This window comes from Phoxinus phoxinus, assembly GCF_949152265.1.
Source record: "Phoxinus phoxinus genome assembly, chromosome: 6".
Taxonomy (NCBI): Eukaryota; Metazoa; Chordata; class Actinopteri; order Cypriniformes; family Leuciscidae; genus Phoxinus; species Phoxinus phoxinus.
Window position 1 is genome coordinate 7,038,942 of NC_136881.1, and position 17,538 is coordinate 7,056,479.

Consider the following 17,538-nt stretch of genomic DNA (forward strand, 5'->3'; position numbering starts at 1 on the left):
AACCTCATTGGTTCTTGCTGAAGCTCAAACATGATGCGTAACACGAGAATGAACCTCATTGGTTCTTGCTGAAGCTCAAACGTGATGCGTAACAGAGAATGAACCTCATTGGTTCTTGCAGAAGCTCAAACGTGATGCGTAACAGAGAATGAACCCCATTGGTTCTTGCTGAAGCTCAAACGTGATGCGTAACACGAGAATGAACCTCATTGGTTCTTGCAGAAGCTCAAACGTGATGCGTAACACGAGAATGAACCTCATTGGTTCTTGCAGAAACTCAAACGTGATGCGTAACGGAGAATGAACCTCATTGGTTCTTGCAGAAGCTCAAACGTGATGCGCAACACGAGAATGAACCTCATTGGTTCTTGCAGAAGCTCAAACGTGATGCGTAACACGAGAATGAACCTCATTGGTTCTTGCAGAAGCTCAAACGTGATGCGTAACAGAGAATGAACCCATTGGTTCTTGCTGAAGCTCAAACGTGATGCGTAACACGAGAATGAACCTCATTGGTTCTTGCAGAAGCTCAAACGTGATGCGTAACACGAGAATGAACCTCATTGGTTCTTGCTGAAGCTCAAACGTGATGCGTAACACGAGAATGAACCTCATTGGTTCTTGCTGAAGCTCAAACGTGATGCGTAACACGAGAATGAACCTCATTGGTTCTTGTAGAAGCTCAAACGTGATGCGTAACACGAGAATTAACCTCATTGGTTCTTGCAGAAGCTCAAACGTGATGCGTAACACGAGAATGAACCTCATTGGTTCTTGCAGAAGCTCAAACGTGATGCGTAACGGAGAATGAACCTCATTGGTTCTTGCAGAAGCTCAAACGTGATGCGTAACACGAGAATTAACCTCATTGGTTCTTGCAGAAGCTCAAACGTGATGCGTAACACGAGAATGAACCTCATTGGTTCTTGCAGAAGCTCAAACGTGATGCGTAACGGAGAATGAACCTCATTGGTTCTTGCAGAAGCTCAAACGTGATGCGTAACAGAGAATGAACCTCATTGGTTCTTGCAGAAGCTCAAACGTGATGCGTAACACGAGAATTAACCTCATTGGTTCTTGCAGAAGCTCAAACGTGATGCGTAACGGAGAATGAACCTCATTGGTTCTTGCAGAAGCTCAAACGTGATGCGTAACAGAGAATGAACCCCATTGGTTCTTGCTGAAGCTCAAACGTGATGCGTAACACGAGAATGAACCTCATTGGTTCTTGCAGAAGCTCAAACGTGATGCGTAACGGAGAATGAACCTCATTGGTTCTTGCAGAAGCTCAAACGTGATGCGTAACACGAGAATTAACCTCATTGGTTCTTGCAGAAGCTCAAACGTGATGCGTAACACGAGAATGAACCTCATTGGTTCTTGCAGAAGCTCAAACGTGATGCGTAACGGAGAATGAACCTCATTGGTTCTTGCTGAAGCTCAAATCTGATGCGTAACACGAGAATGAATAATTTTGTATAAATCTTAATCGAGTAAGGCAATGGACTGTTTAGTTTATGTGATTCATATTCATACATTTAAACATATTTTCATGTTTTTATTTTATTTTACAATACAATTTAAATGTGTAAATCTTTTTAAAAAACAAAGGCTGAAATATTTTTTTGTGCATTTTTTTATATTGTGTGTACATAATTTCACTGACACTTTCAGGAAAATGATCAAAATGAGACTTTTATTTGTAAGGCCCATATTCACTAGGGCTTATTTGTTACTATGTTACAAAGTGCCACCTTGTTATAGTATTTCGTCCATGTTTCTGAATGCGCTTGTTTTCTAATCAGTCATTGCTTGTCACTTTACCTCGGTTGACCTTTTAACTCTGTGCGCTCGTGACTCACTTGAGGAAGAACCACTGCAGTGGATCAAACACATCACGTCACATATAGTGTTGTTTCCCTTCATTTACTCCGCTGAGTGATCACATTGATTTTTGCTCTGTCCTCAATCCATCAGTCCTCATGCTAAAACCACTGCAAAGTGCAAAGCCCTCAGTATTACTAAATTACATGTGAACTTTGCTTCACATTGGTAAAGAAAGCTGTGATGCCTGTTTATAGTTCTTAATTTGACATGGATATGTGTTGTGACACTAAATGTGACAAAATCTGTGTGCATGCGTGTGTGTGTGTGTGTGTGTGTGTGTGTGTGTGTGTGTGTGTGTGTGTGTGTGTGTGTGTGTGTGTGTGTGTGAGAGAGAGAGGGTGTATTGCCCATGTTGCAGTTTTACGGTATACTGCAGTCACAGTGGAATGCATAGGCCTGTAACCTGTTTAAATCTATAAACACTCCTGTCTGCAGCTCAAACTCACACAAACAGACGAAGCACAGAGCACACACTTGGTTTGATAGACGCTTACATGCACCATTAGTCTGATTCTGAGCACTTCATTTCCACAGTCATTTGAGGAGTATCCACTTACAGGGTATCATTTGCGGTTAACCCTTTTACACCATAATGCTTCTGGGTTTGTCATTTTTTATCAGGCCTCTAATTCGGCGGGGACACTTTCCTGAGGTAATTTTCTACACACAATGTTCAAGTAATCCCGAAGACCTTGATTAGCTGATTTAGATGTTTAATTAGGGATGAAACTAAACCTTTACCATTCAGAATGGCATTATTTTTTAAAAGACACGTATTGTGCACACATTCAGGAAAACACAATGCATTTTGTGGTGATGTCATTGCAATGGTTGTTATGGTAACCTAACCCGGGTCACAAAACTAATGCTGATATCATATGTCTGGCGAAGAATCAGATACACACACAAACATGTTTACTCCACTATAGCTACAAATGGCTTCTGATGTTTTGGTGTAAAATGTATTAGAATGAACTATATACCAAATGTTTTGCATTTTACAATGAAAAAACATTTCTTTGTTTATGAATCATTTTTCCAAATGAAGATATTACTAAAAGTCCCTATAAAGGGAGGAATTACCTAACTGTCCTTTTCTTATCTCTCTCTCTCTCTCTCTCTCTCTCTCTCTCTCTCTCTCTCTCTCTCTCTCTCTCTCTCTCTCTCTTAAAATGTATTATTTCAATAGCCAAATAAAATTAAGACTTTGAGTTAGATGCTTGATACAAAACAAGCTCCAGCCTGTCACTGAACTGTAGGCTATATGAAAATATATTGTACAAAAAATGAAAAGTTTGAGAGCAGAAATAATTCCACAGTTTGTTGGAATGACATCACAGCACAGTAGGCTATTGTTTATATTAGTAAAAGGGCAGTATTCCACCTTAGGACACTATTAAGAATAAGAAGTTAAGAATAATATGATTGCTGGCTAAAAATGATTACTGTCTAAAGATGTAATTTATGGTAATTAAAAGGTCAATCTTTGAAAGGTCAGAGGTGAGAGTGGACTAAAAGTCATTAAGAAGAGCAGCAGAAACACTGATGTCAAAGACGACTGTATTAAGGTCACCTGACACGAAGACACATACAGCAAACTTACGAAACTGTGCCCTCAAAATAACATAAATCTGATCTCTAAGGCAAATAAATGTATTCCGTCGAGGGACTGTGTGAAAGAAGCTGTAAATGTTTCGCCTGAATCTGGATCTGTTCCTGGGGGAATCCCTGTCCTCTACATCTCACTTTCTGCCGGAAGAAATAAATTGCGCTGCTGTGGAAGACGCGCGTTTGTTCTGAACTGAGAGAGAAAGAGAGAGAGAGAGAGAGAGAAGAGGAGAGAGGGAGCGCGCGCGCGCGCACAGGAGTTCTCCTCGCGACACAGAGCGCGTCACGCGTCCAGTTGAAACTTCAGGCTCGAGTGTGCCAAGACGCGCTGCACTGACCCTCGCGCTTTTCAAGGAGTATTATCATACAAGGAGTTCCTTAAACCCGATGTAACTGAGAGTTTTATGCACCGTTCTTGTTTTTCCGGATCCTTTCATGAAGAAGGGACGTGATGGGACTAATTTTATGTGGGATTGGGAGCCGCAGTTGAGAGCATGAGCCAGAACGTGCTGTCATTTCACACACGGTAAGAAACTACACTGTAAAAATGTTTGGCTCAATTCACGGTAAAACTGGCAGCTGTGTTTGCCAGAACTTTACCGCATAAAATGCAGTGACGATGTTACGTGATGACATTTTTGGTGATTGTATATTTTACAGTATCTGTCATTGAATGATATAGTTTAACAAACTATTTGAGCTTTTAAATCTGTTTGCTACCGGGAAATGTACTGATAATAACAATAGAAGGCCACATAATGACTTTGGATATTGCAACTGATCGTGATCAATGATAACATGTAGAAACACAGTGTTACTCAAAATAGCGCCATATGAAACTAAAATAATTATAAACATACTGAATAACATACTGTAAACTGCAACATAAAAACTGCAATGGGCATAACTGTAAAAACAGAAGAGGCTAAGTGAGGCTTAAATAAAATATAAACAAATGTCATGATTCGCATGGAACTCTGGGAATTCCCCTGGTTATTCATACTTTTCAGTAAAAAGCATATTTTCAGTAATATTTTAACATTATAGATGGCGTATTGTCTTGGTAAATGTAGATTTTTATATTCTATCATTCAACTTGTAAAATTCTTTACATTAAAATTAAGTCTCAATTACCATATAGCCTATATGTAACTTACCAGTTTACAGGTTCTTCAATTCTTTAAAATCAAGTCTCAATACTTGTTTAAAAAAACTTTGTTTTACTTTGTTTTCTTTTATCCAGTAAAGAAATATGTTTTTATTGACAGTTCCTGTATAAGGTTTAAAAACGAATTAATAAATACATCTAAGCATGTTTGCTTATTCATAGACACCCTGACCATTTCATTATTTTGTCTTTGAAAGGCTTTTTTCAAAAATGTTTCATGAAATATAACAAAGCAAAATTATTTATTTTTCCTTTTGCTCTAAAGTGCAACTAACAGTAAAATGTGCGAAAATATTTTTTTCCTCGCCTTTGGCCTTCATTCCAAAGTTCACATTTCTACAATTTACAGTTTGGTCTGTAGACTACGTTATAAGGCACGGAAAGTAATAATAATAATCCTGACAAAAACAATAGGGTTGCTAGCACAGCACTTTGTGCTTGGACATCTACAAATCCACTGCAGGGAAAAGACGTCAGTTTTGGCTCTACTCTAGTGATGGCCTTAATGGTAATGAACAGAGAGCGTGATTGATGTTCCTCTGGCTTACCTTTTGATTAAAGGAACTTGCTATATGTTGATCTATACGCTGGTATTTTTAATATGTTGGGGTTTTTACACAATCAGCTTCTGTGGAACACAAAGCCAGGTGGGTTTAGAACAACATGATTTTTAGATGGACTGGCCCTATTCATATGCAGAGAAAGTGAAAGGCATAATGTGTTTAAGTAAATCTTCTTAGGATGGAGGACTGGTATATGAGTGACGTTCCCATCAGCAGGGTCACGTTGCTGCCCACTATTCTATCATCATGACCACCGGTGAGGACACAGAGCCAACCCTGTGGCCGGATCGGGCTCAAGCCAGTCTGAGCACAGCAGCTCGGCTCGAGGAGGCAGAGGACCTGCCCGCTGGCCTTACTGGAAGTGGCCAATCTTGGGAGTCCACTGGGAGCATGGCAGAGGTGAAGGAGAACGTGCAGCTTCCATATCCGACCCTTGCACCGGTGGTGTTCTTCTGGCTCCATCAGAGCACTCGACCCCGCAGCTGGTGCCTTGCACTGGTGTGCAGCCCATATCCTTTCTCTGTGCGCACTCTTGCTTATTCTCCATTTAGGATGGTTTATTGACATGGCAAAATATTTGCAGTACTGGTACATATCATGAAAATAGTGCAAAACTTTATCATCAATATTTAATCACAAATACTCTGCAAATAGAGTATATACCATAAATAACAAATAAAGTATAATAAAAAAAAGTTTATTAACTATTCATTAAGAATATTTATGAATTAAATTAATAAAATAATGCAAGTAATAAAGTAAAATAAATAATCACTGCCTCTTGTTACAACTAAAGTAACTTTCAGTTTTTTAGATTGGTTAGAAAAATGCCCTGGGAATAATCAAATTCACTATCGACTCAATATTATATACTATATATTAATCGTCCATATATATATAATCAAATTGGATATAAAAAAAATATTATAAAATAATTACTACCCCTTGTTACAACGAAAGTAATTTTCAGTTTCAGATTAGCTAGAAAATGCCCTGTCTGTGAATAATCATAATAAATATATATTTATATATGAATCATCAATATAGTCAGAAATTGTGCAAATAGAGTATACAATAAATAACAAATAAAGTATAATTCAAATTCTGCAAAGTTTATACATTTTTTGTTTATTTATAAATTAAATTAGTAAAATAATACAAATAATGCCACAGATAATTACTACCCCTGGTTACAACAAAAGTAATTTTTAATTAATTTTTTAACAACAAAAAAAAGTCCTGGAAATAATCACATTGGCTATATATTAACTCAATATTATGTACTATATATTTATCGTCAATATAAAAAATACACTATATTAAATATATATGAGAGTATACAATAATTAGATTATCATAAAAATGCTGCAAACTATTTAATGTATTTATTAATTAAATAGAAAAGTACAATATAATATTGAATAGAAAAAAAAACAATTACTACCCCTTATCACAACAAAAGTAGTTCTCAGTTTCTGACTAGTTAGAAAAACCACAGATATTCACTATAGCTAAATATTATATGCTCTATCTATACAAATAATCAATATATAAAATACAATATATAAAAATGGGTGCAAATAGAGTATACAATATATAACAAAATAAAAGATACTCCAGAGCTCATTAGTTTTTTTATATTATTATTTATGAATAATAATCACTACACCTTCTTATAACAACAAAAGCCCTTTTCAGTTTCAGATTAGGTAGAAAAGCCCCTTAAAGCAATAAGCACATTGTTTGTTTTTATAGTGTACAATAATTAAACTCTGGTAATTAGACGTACTGTGCTGTTCGTACACCTCTCGCTCTCACTCTTTCTCTGGGTGGAGAACTGCTTTTGTTTCATTGTTGTCCCTGTCTCAGTTGGTGATGTTCGCCATGGCCATGAGCCAGCCTCGTGCTGATGAATAATTGCTGCATGCAGTGTGGTTTGTCCATATTGTTCACTTGCTTCTCCCCTCTGTGCAATGAAAAAATCATCAGAATTATCATATATTGCATTTTCTTAAGTTCTAAGAGGGAAGGCGGCCTGCATGCAAAGCAAAAATTACGAGAGAATTCTCTGTGTTGCGTCATAAATCCCACCGAGGGAGCTTTTCTGGTGCATAAAGTTATGAGACACACAAAAATTATATTCATAATTTAAGTCTCAGTAAGGATTACCTCGGAAATTACCGGAGTATTGTCACGCTGTCCCTTTAGCGACATTATTGGACTCGCAGCAGAGAAACAAAGCAATTTGACCGTTATGTAACCACTGGTCTTCCCAGAGAGTGAGTACGTTGACGGAGTATTTCGGTCTCATGTCTCCTTTCATGCCCTTTGATGTTAACCATGAGACATGAGAGGATGATTGTGTGTGTTTTTGTGCACTTCCTAGGTTGTGAAGCATCAGTCGATTTTTTTTTTTTTTAAAGGAACATCAGTGTTGAGGATGTGTGTGTGAAAATATTGTACGAGAATGCACAGATAGTAGATGTTTACATATTCTGAATGAAAGTAATGGTTGTCAGGGTATTGTTATGTAGTTGTTGGGATTAGTATGATACTATGTGGTTGCTAGGCCGTTCAAGTTGGTTGCTAGGTGATTATTTATGAGCCAATATCAAACAGGTCTCTATGGCTTTTGTTCACACTAATCCAATCTTTAGGATTGACTGTCCACAGTATAATTTTTAAATAGATCTAATCTGTTTGTTTAGACAGTGAAGTCAATACCTACATTGTTTACTATATTAATAACGAAAGCCTTGATGCCTAGAGACTTTCTTATACAACAGCATGGATGAGCTATCAATGTGTATTGACGTATTTTACACACTTGTCCAAAAATGCTGACTTCACTCTTTCACTTTTTGCTGTTACTTAGTTTGCTATATGAGCTAAATCTCCACTACTTGAAATATGATATAGCCGTTCAGATGAAACGCATTACAAAAAATGCTGAGTCAAGCAGATTTCAAGCCACATGCGATTCTAAAGGAGTTTGTAAATATGGGATTTTTTGGAAAAAATCTGTTCAGACTATAAAAAAATTAATCGATCTGTGCTAAATAACAGATTTTTTTTGCTGTTATCTGCCAGACAATGGCAAATCAAAAAATCTGATGCTTAGAGCAGTCATAGCACACCTTTACTCAACAAGCAGATATTTTTTAAAGTGACAGTTCACTTAAAAGATGAAATAATGTAATACAGGCTTGAAATGACATGAGGGTGAGTAAATGAAAGTCAGAATTACTCCTTTAACATCCATAGCACAATGGTGCAGAATCAATGCTGAAGTTTAATAAGTGTAAGCAATCGAGTGCAACACTTTTTCAGCCCTTGGTTCCGGAAATATTTTCCTATTTATTTTTACCTATCAAGTCTTTGTTAAAGGTATAGTTCACCCTAAAATGAAATAACTCATCATTTACTCACCCTGGTGTTGTTCTTCTAATGCTGTATGCCATCCTTTCTTTCTTTTTTGGACCACAAAAGGAGAATTTTGAAAAAATGTTCCACTTGCGCTCATCCATATAATGGCAGTGAATTGCGACCAGCATCAAGCTCTTTAAAAAAGACGCAAAATTATCACAGAATAGTCCCATGATGCAACACGTGCAGGGCTTTTAATTTGTGATGGATAAAAACCGGATCCGGATCCAGCACCTCCAAAATCCGATCCGGCACCTCATTTTGGGGGATCCCCCATCATATACACTAACACCACTGAACAATATTTATGTTATAACCCGTGTACGTGTTCAGGAAAATTACGTTTAATAATTATAATGTATCAATGAATTGCTAATAATAAAAAATAATAAAAATGCACATAAATACATTTACAGAATAAACTCCTAGGGAATTTATTAGGAATACAAGAAGATGCGACTGTACTTAAAAAAAATCGGAGACCACAGAAAAGAAAAAAGACATGATTACCTCACTTCGTCCTCAGCTCGGTTTAGCATGTCTGTCTCTTAGTCTTAGCCCACAATAAATATCTCAGCAAACATTCATAAACTGATAGAGCAAACATTTACTGTAGGATATTGGTTTAAACACACACACATGCATGTGTACGTGTACTGTACTTAATCTCTAGATGCCCTGCATATCAGAGTGTGAACTTGTGACATTGTGAGTTTCAGGTGTTAGATTCGACAGGTTTTAATTGATCTATCCCACGTGTGGGGGTTATATGTGTTAATTGAAACCTGGATATGCATATGTGTTTTATTCTTTAATTTCAAGGACAGTCCCAAGGGAAGTCTGAATATACGTAATGGGAAATAACAAGCCAGAGCTCGCCAGTACCTGTGTGTGTGTGTATGTGTGACTATGTCCATGAGGATAACATTGAGACATTGAGAAAGTGAGGGAATGTCAGATGATGACATTATGTTCTAGAGAGATATGACAGCATTTATATCTCAAGTGTGCATGCATATATATTTAAATATATACACACAGACCCAGTCCCCAAGGAAACTCTTAATGACACTGGTGCAAAAACTTAGCTGATTGGTGATCTCCATGGCTACTGTCACTAATGAATCTCTGGGGTTACAGATGCTTGTCTTCGCTGTCAGGGTAACCATACTGGTTTCCAAGACAACGGGAGTCACTGATGTACAGTGTGCGCAGAGTTCAACCACCTCACACCGAGAGGGAGAGGAAGTGATGAAGTCAAAAAAGAAAACTGACCAAGAATGTCAAAAACAATGTCTGTGACTGTGTCAAGACAATTTTGGATGTTTTTCGGATTATTTAATATAAATATACAAATTATATAAAAGTTAATTTCTGCAATGAATATTGATCTACCATTTTTAAATAATAGCTTTATATGCTAATTTCTGTTCAATCTTGGCTCTGCAAAGCAAAAGAGAGCCACCGACCAACAACGCATAGAATATCGATAATGCATGTTTTATTTCTTATTTAGCATTAGATTTGATGTATAACATAAAACCAGACCGCTCTCATTATACAAGAGAGACATTACAGACAGAAACCATTATTTCTCATGAGTAAATGCAAAGATAAATGAGACATTTATTAATATGCGTTTATGAGATGATTCTATTATCTATAGGAATGTTTTATAGAAATGAAAAGTTGTAAGATAAAACATGTTCTGTAATTATTGTTAATGATTAGTGGTGGGTGATATGACCAAAATCTTATTTTGCAATATGATACATTTTATTAGTAGAATAATGTTTACTAATAAATGTTTATTACAAACAACAGGACAAATACAATATAGCAAAAATATTGTTTTTCAGGAACAGGTTTATTTAACATGTAGTTAGAAATAGTACAGAAACTAATGTAAAAAATAAAAAACTGAGTAGTCTTCACTTCACTTTTTATGTTTTAATTTTACCCCTTATATTGGCCATTACATATTTAAAACAGTAATATCCTATACTAGACCTAAACTAATCTTGACAAACTATATATCATTTGAAAGCTTACAATCTCTAGTTTACATATTTGGTGACTGATTTTCAAAATGCAGAGGAGCCGTAATTTATCAATTTGCAACAAGAATATTTTCATACTCCTAAGGCGTGTTCAGACCTTTATTTTGAAATAGTGATAAACATGAAAAATCATGAAAGAATGGTAGAAACCTCAGTTTGTTTTCATGCCAAGAGTTCAAAAGATAGCATCCATTCAATTCTTTTAGAAAAAAGGTCTGAAAATGTTTTGAATATATAAAGAAAAAAATAATAGATTCACCATCTGTGATGTTGCAGCGAGCTATAATGCACATAACATGTTCTTTTTGTGTTTCTTAGAGGTTGAATTCATTTCAAAATCTGCCAAACTTCCAATACTACTTCTGAATGGGATGTTTACTTCATAAATTGCATGAAAATTGTAAGAATAATGGTTCAGATCACTCAAACAACATGGAAATGGAGGCTCCCTTATGGGCAGTAATGTCAACTAGTGAAAAAGTTTGGTACTGCGCCCAAACAAAATCTCACTGAAAGCTTATTTTTTGAGATATCAACCTAAACTTGGAAACACAACTTGTTCAGATTTTAGATTTTTTTTTGCATTTTTAGACTCCACCTGGTTTTGAAAATATATATTTTATATAAAATATGAATAATTAAATTTTTAACATTGTACATTTTCATAAACGCAAACTTCTATAACTTTTTCTCTGTTTAACTTTCTTAATTTATTTCACTTCTACAAATGTCTTTAAAACAAGACCAATCTTACAACTATATTCCAAAGCATTCTTGAATTACAGCCATTTAGGTTCAGAGGGCCTTATTTTAACGATCTGAAACGCAAGTGTCAAAGCGCAAAGCGCAAGTAACTTTGTGGGCGGATCCCGGCGCTGTTGCTATTTTCCCGGCGGATAAACGACTCTTGCGCCTGGCACAAATCTAAAAGGGGTTGGTCTGAAGTCGCTTCATTATTCATAGGTGTGGTTTGGGCGTAACGTGAAATAAACCAATCAGAGCGTCATCTCACATTCCCTTTAAGAGCAGACGCGCTTGTTCCACGGCGGATTGCTATTATAACGGCGGGTTTGCCGGCGCACGCCAGGAACGGTTCACAGCCAAAGAGACCGATGTTCTCGTCAGGGCCGTAAAACACAGAGAAGTGACATTGGGGATGATGGGAGAAACTCACTCAAATTAGCTTCGGTTAAACAGGCGTATAATTTGGGTAAATGTGTAGCCTAATCTAGATTTTTAAAAAAAAATCTAGATAGATCTTTTTCACATCTTCACGGACACAACCTCCCTCGTGTGTTAATATTTTTCCTTGTAATAATGTATGATTTGCAAAAATGAAAACTGCTGCGTCTGTTTATAATTATTAGAGAATCAAAAGTGGATGCGCGTTAACACACTACATTATGGCCAAGCACGCGCCCTTAAAATACCATATCACTAACGCGCAACGCGCCACTGTCTTTAGACTGTTTTTTTCCTGGTCAGTGGCGCAATTGCTTTCTAAAACTGGAAAATAGCACCAGGGCAGTTTTGCGCCGGAACACACTCCTCTTTGCGCTGAACCGCCCCTGCGAGCGCAAGTTCATTCCCTAATTTACCGGCGTGCGTCTGTGGAGGGAAAAGTCCGTTGTGCACGGGTGCAAAATAGGAATGATACATGCGTCGGTGTTCAAAGTCAATTGCGCTGGGTGCAAGATAGGGCCCACTATGTGCATTTTCATGTCTATTAAAAAAGGGGGGTGCCGCTTAAGGGGTTAAGTTGGATCAGGTCAAACCTACACAAATAAAAGTGTCTTAAAAGAGAATAGAGCATTGAATGCAATTCATCACATGGCACATGATGCACCAATAGATTCAAATGTCTGGAGCCCCAGTGAAAAACACTCTTCTAAAGTGTGTCTCTTAACAGACAGATTTGTGTTGTTCGGTGATGTTACGCCCTTGTCAGCTAGCATCAGTCCAGCCTGAACACTCCCAGACTGGAGACGGGGGCTATTATGAACGAGTGTGTATGTTTCTGCGGTATTAATGTTTACAATCTGACAGTCGCTGCAGCCAGTGTACTTTTTAAGATATAAATCTCTGAATACATGCAAACAACGTCACAGGGAAAAGCAGGATACTCGTGCACTTCACAACACACACACACGGTTTAACTTCTTTTGTCAGCAGCAAGGGGATGTTGCTACGGTAACGTCACCATGGGTATGCCCTGTTTGAGTATTGTGTCAGTACCTTGCCACACTCGCACACGAGCGCAAACACTGACCCAGCGAGAGCCGCGGACAGTGAGGCTGAATATGAAACCCTAGGCGACATTAGCTGCATGCTGCCACTCTCACTCCTAAATAAATAAAGACATAAAACAAGCTCTTGTTAATATGTAACAAAAGGCTTTCTACTGTGACGCTGCTGTGTAATGTGCACTTTTAACTCACTTGGACACCTTTCGTAATGCTTAAAAAAAAGAATACTTTTTCAGTTTATGTATTTGTGTACTATTTACAGTACATTAATCATGCAAAATGATCAGGATATTACAGTATAATAGCAGTGTGTCGTTAGTAGAGTCTTAAAGCATTCATTACTTGATTCACTTTCTGAGATTGTGGTCACAACAAGAGATCAATTAATTCGCCGATATGCCAGGTCCCAAATCTGCCATCAGCGTGGTGAATTATTAATGCACATTTTCTGTTTACAAATACAAAATTCTGTCATTAAACTCTAGGTTGCACAGGCTGATAGGTCCTTAACTCAATCTGCTTGCAATCGCATCGTCTCTATAGGGAACAGCTGATTGGTTTCTGCTGAATCAGTAGCCAAATGAGCTGCTCAACTTTCAAATACTTGGTTAGTAGGGCTGGGTATCGAGTTCGATACTTTTTAGGAACCGACCGAATTGCCTCGATACCATTGATTCAAAAAATGTCTTGTCGTTAAATACCAAATTTTGATACTTACGGGGATAATCTCATCAACATGAGTGAGCCAATAAGCATACAGCGTGATTGGCTGTGGCGAGGCATCAAGGAAAAACACTAGTTTACGCCCAGAGACGTGTCTCACTCGGCTACTTTTGCCAGTGCTTTGCTGCAAGCTTTATGTGTGCGCTTGAGCGTGAGGTATATATTCCGCTCCCCAGTGGCCTATATGAGTCTTTGAGTCTGTAAAAAAGTCAACAAACCTTTTTTTAGGAAATGTACACATAATCCATACATATCAACCAATCGGTATCAAAGCAATAGTGACAGTAAAAACGTTTTTACTCACATAAGTGTGTTCTGTTGTTCCTGTCGGATCCAATATAGAAGGCACAGCATCGTTTTTTAATTTCAAGCTTTCTGCAAATCCAATGCAACTGTGTTTTTCCACAACCTGGCACTTCACCATATTTTGCACTCTTCAAAGGCATGTTTATCGCTTAGTTGCTCGATCCAGTGTTAGCGTCACGTCTGTTATTTTCCTGCTACTACTTGTCATGCTCAAATCAGTGGGCGGGGCTACTGAACTTAAGGGTTTGTGATGTCACCAACCCGGGAAGAAGCTCGTTGTAGTCCCTATCAGCTGTTTGTTGTAGTTCTTAAAAATCGATTTCTGTAGAAGAAAATATCTCTATTTGCATTGAACTTTGAGCGTCGTAGCTTTGCAGATGTAAAGATGCAAACAGAAACATTACACACTAAAGTAAAAAAAGTAAAAAAAAAGTGAAATCATGATCAAGGACTTCTTTAACATTTTCATTACCATGCCACATGCAATTTTAGCTTGGTGGTTTTACAATTGAAAATAAAGAAATTGAGACAGGCATAAAAATATTACTGTTGTAATTTTACAGTAAAACAGTAAAATAAAATCATTATTATACTATATTATTATATTTTTTTTGGCACAGCAAACCTGGAGCTTAAAAAAAACACATTATAAATTGCTATTGCAATTCTCAATTATTTTTTTCCCTCAAATCGTGGAAACCTAGTACAAAAACATTGTATGGATTTACTTTGAAATAATTTCCCCTCAGAAATGGCTAGTAAATTTCACAAATAATTACAAAGAAATGGCAAGTAACACATTGTATAAAACTTAAAATTTGGAGGTAGAAAGACTGAAATGGTTATTTCCTTTTAAAATGTATTCCAATAATCTTTGTTTTATTTATACTTTTGAAAAATCAAGAGGGATTAGAACAAATCAGACCCGTTCAAGCCATTTAATGATAGGCATAATAATTTATTTCAGAGGATAAGGACAAACGTAGGGGGTTTTGGAACTGCATGACAGCACAGTAGGTAGAAAATGGCAGTGTTTATTTCTGGTGAACTATCCCTTTAATAATGGTAGAAGCAAAGTTGGATATGTACACAGAAAACAAGTGAAAACTGTTTTTCTACTAAAAGCTGGAGAGATCCCAAGTGACCAGCCCATAATCACTAACCCATGTACCAAGCGTGTAGCCTCCAAGGGTTCATCTCTGTTGGTGATGCCGGTGAGAGTGCTGACAGATTCCTGTGAGGTGAGATCGGTGTATCTCCACATCTGTGTGTGTGTGTGTGTGTGCGGGTGGGTGGACATAAGAAGTTAATCAGGAGGAAGCAGGGGGTTTGCGCTATATTACAGCACTATCTGTGGACTCTCTTTGGGATCAACCCTTCCTTGGAAAGCACCTGGTTGCCAGGCAACAAATGAGCTAAGACCCCACTCTATACCCAAAGCCTCCGCCACATTTGATTGGCTGACTCAGCATTTTGGAGGAGGGCTTACTGTGGACAGTTTATCATAGAGAATAGCTTGATATCATATTGTTGTTGTTATTTATTTTGAATGCTTATAACATTTCATTGGCAATTCACAACAAAACAGGCAGGGTTTGTTATCGGCCAAATCAGTGTTGGCGAGCGCACGTTAGGCTTCATTTCCTTGCGTTCTGCCTCTATCACCTTGCGTTTCATCAATCACCTCTAAAGAACTACAACACACTGCCGGCACGGTTCCCGTCTCCCTCCACTCGCTCTGTCCGTGTATTCTCCATGCTTTTCTGTTCTTCTTTGTCTCTAGGGCTCAGCCTAAAGCATCGTCACACAAGGTGTTGTGGGCTTAATGCTTTATAGAGAGGTTTTAATCTAATAGCTGATGTGTTAGTCCAATTAGGATAGCGGCAGTTTAATGGAATTATGTTTGATAATTACAGACTTCAGCTATTTCGCCATTAAGCCTGAAATATTAGTTTTATGCAAAATTAGAGTAAATTGATTGCGTAATTGTGTGTGTGTGTGTGTGTGTGTGTGTGTGTGTTTATGGATTTTAAGTGATGCTACAAAAGCATTATGACTGAAAAACTGCAGCTCATTGAAAACTGAATGGACAGAAGCAGTTTTTTAATGTCTCAAATGCTTTCTCAGCGTCTTACAGTAAAGTACTTTGTAAAAATGTATTTAGTAGGGTTAAGTCAATGATTAAAAGTGTGTAATTAAGTACATGATACTTGTATATTAATAAAATACATTGCAATTAACTAAAATATAGTAGGGATGCATCCTATATATATATATATATATATATATAAAATTCTGACTGCTATTTTTTCTCATGTTATATAATATATATTTCATTCTAAAGATCATTTTAAAATAACATTGAAATAAATATTTTAAATGCATAAAGTGAATTTAGGCATCACAACATTATAACGTAAATTATTAAATTTTGCAATGTTATTTTTATTATTTATTTTACTTCATGTTAAATTATTCGTGTTTTTAGAGATTACCGGTAACTTCAAGTGCACATTAATGATGACTAATCTAAATGTAAATAGGTGAAATGAGCCTGAAATTAGCTAAAAATTATTAAAATTCTGATATCCAGTATAATAATGGACTATAAAAGTCTATTATAGTATATAATATATATAAAATATATAATGGACTATAAAAGTCCATTATAGTACTTTTTTGTTTGTTTGTTTTTTAGCTAAGAAACACTCCATAATTAAGATAATATAAGACATTATATTATTGTGGCGGACTTTCATCCAAGCTTGAATTGCTCTGCTGGTTGGAAAAGCCCTTGTTTATTTCAGAGTGTACACAATCTGCCAGATGTCTTTCTGCGACTATTCATCGCTCTATTTCCTCCCCCCTCTCTTTCAGTCTCTAGTTCTCTCCTTCTTTCCCTCTTTCACTCTGCCTTGTTCAAATTGATCACTCTCCAGTTTCTCGACCTGTCACGGATCAATAACTCTACACTCCTCTGCTTTGCTTTGTCTGACCACATTAGACAGACCGCTGCTGACTCTCCAGTGCCCAGTTGAGCCTTTGCACTCTGTCATTTTGGTTAATTGCGATTAACTGTGAATTTATCATAATTTCACAGGTTGGAATGATCTATTTTGAGTATGTGCTGATCATAGGCGATAATAGAGTTTGTCATTATGCATCTGTAATGTCAAAGATAAAACGCATTTCAAGTTCTGACCATAAATTCTCTTTTATCTGATATACAACCATGTTCTCTTTAATGTTTACAAAAAAAAACACCTAATTATTTATTATAATGATCACACAATGAACATTCACAAACAGTTTTAAAAAACTATTCGGCATGCACATTATGTTAGTACCAGCTGATATTTAATTGAGCATGTTTGCTTCCCATACTTTGGCATTTACATTACATTTATGTGAGGGATAATGTACATCCAAGCCGGTTGTTAGCGCAGAATAAACCCCGACAGGGTGATCAGGATTCAGGACCCCGACGTGAAGGGTACTTGAGTTAAAATATGTTATTATGTCTTTAAACGCAAAGCTTCCACGAAGAAAGC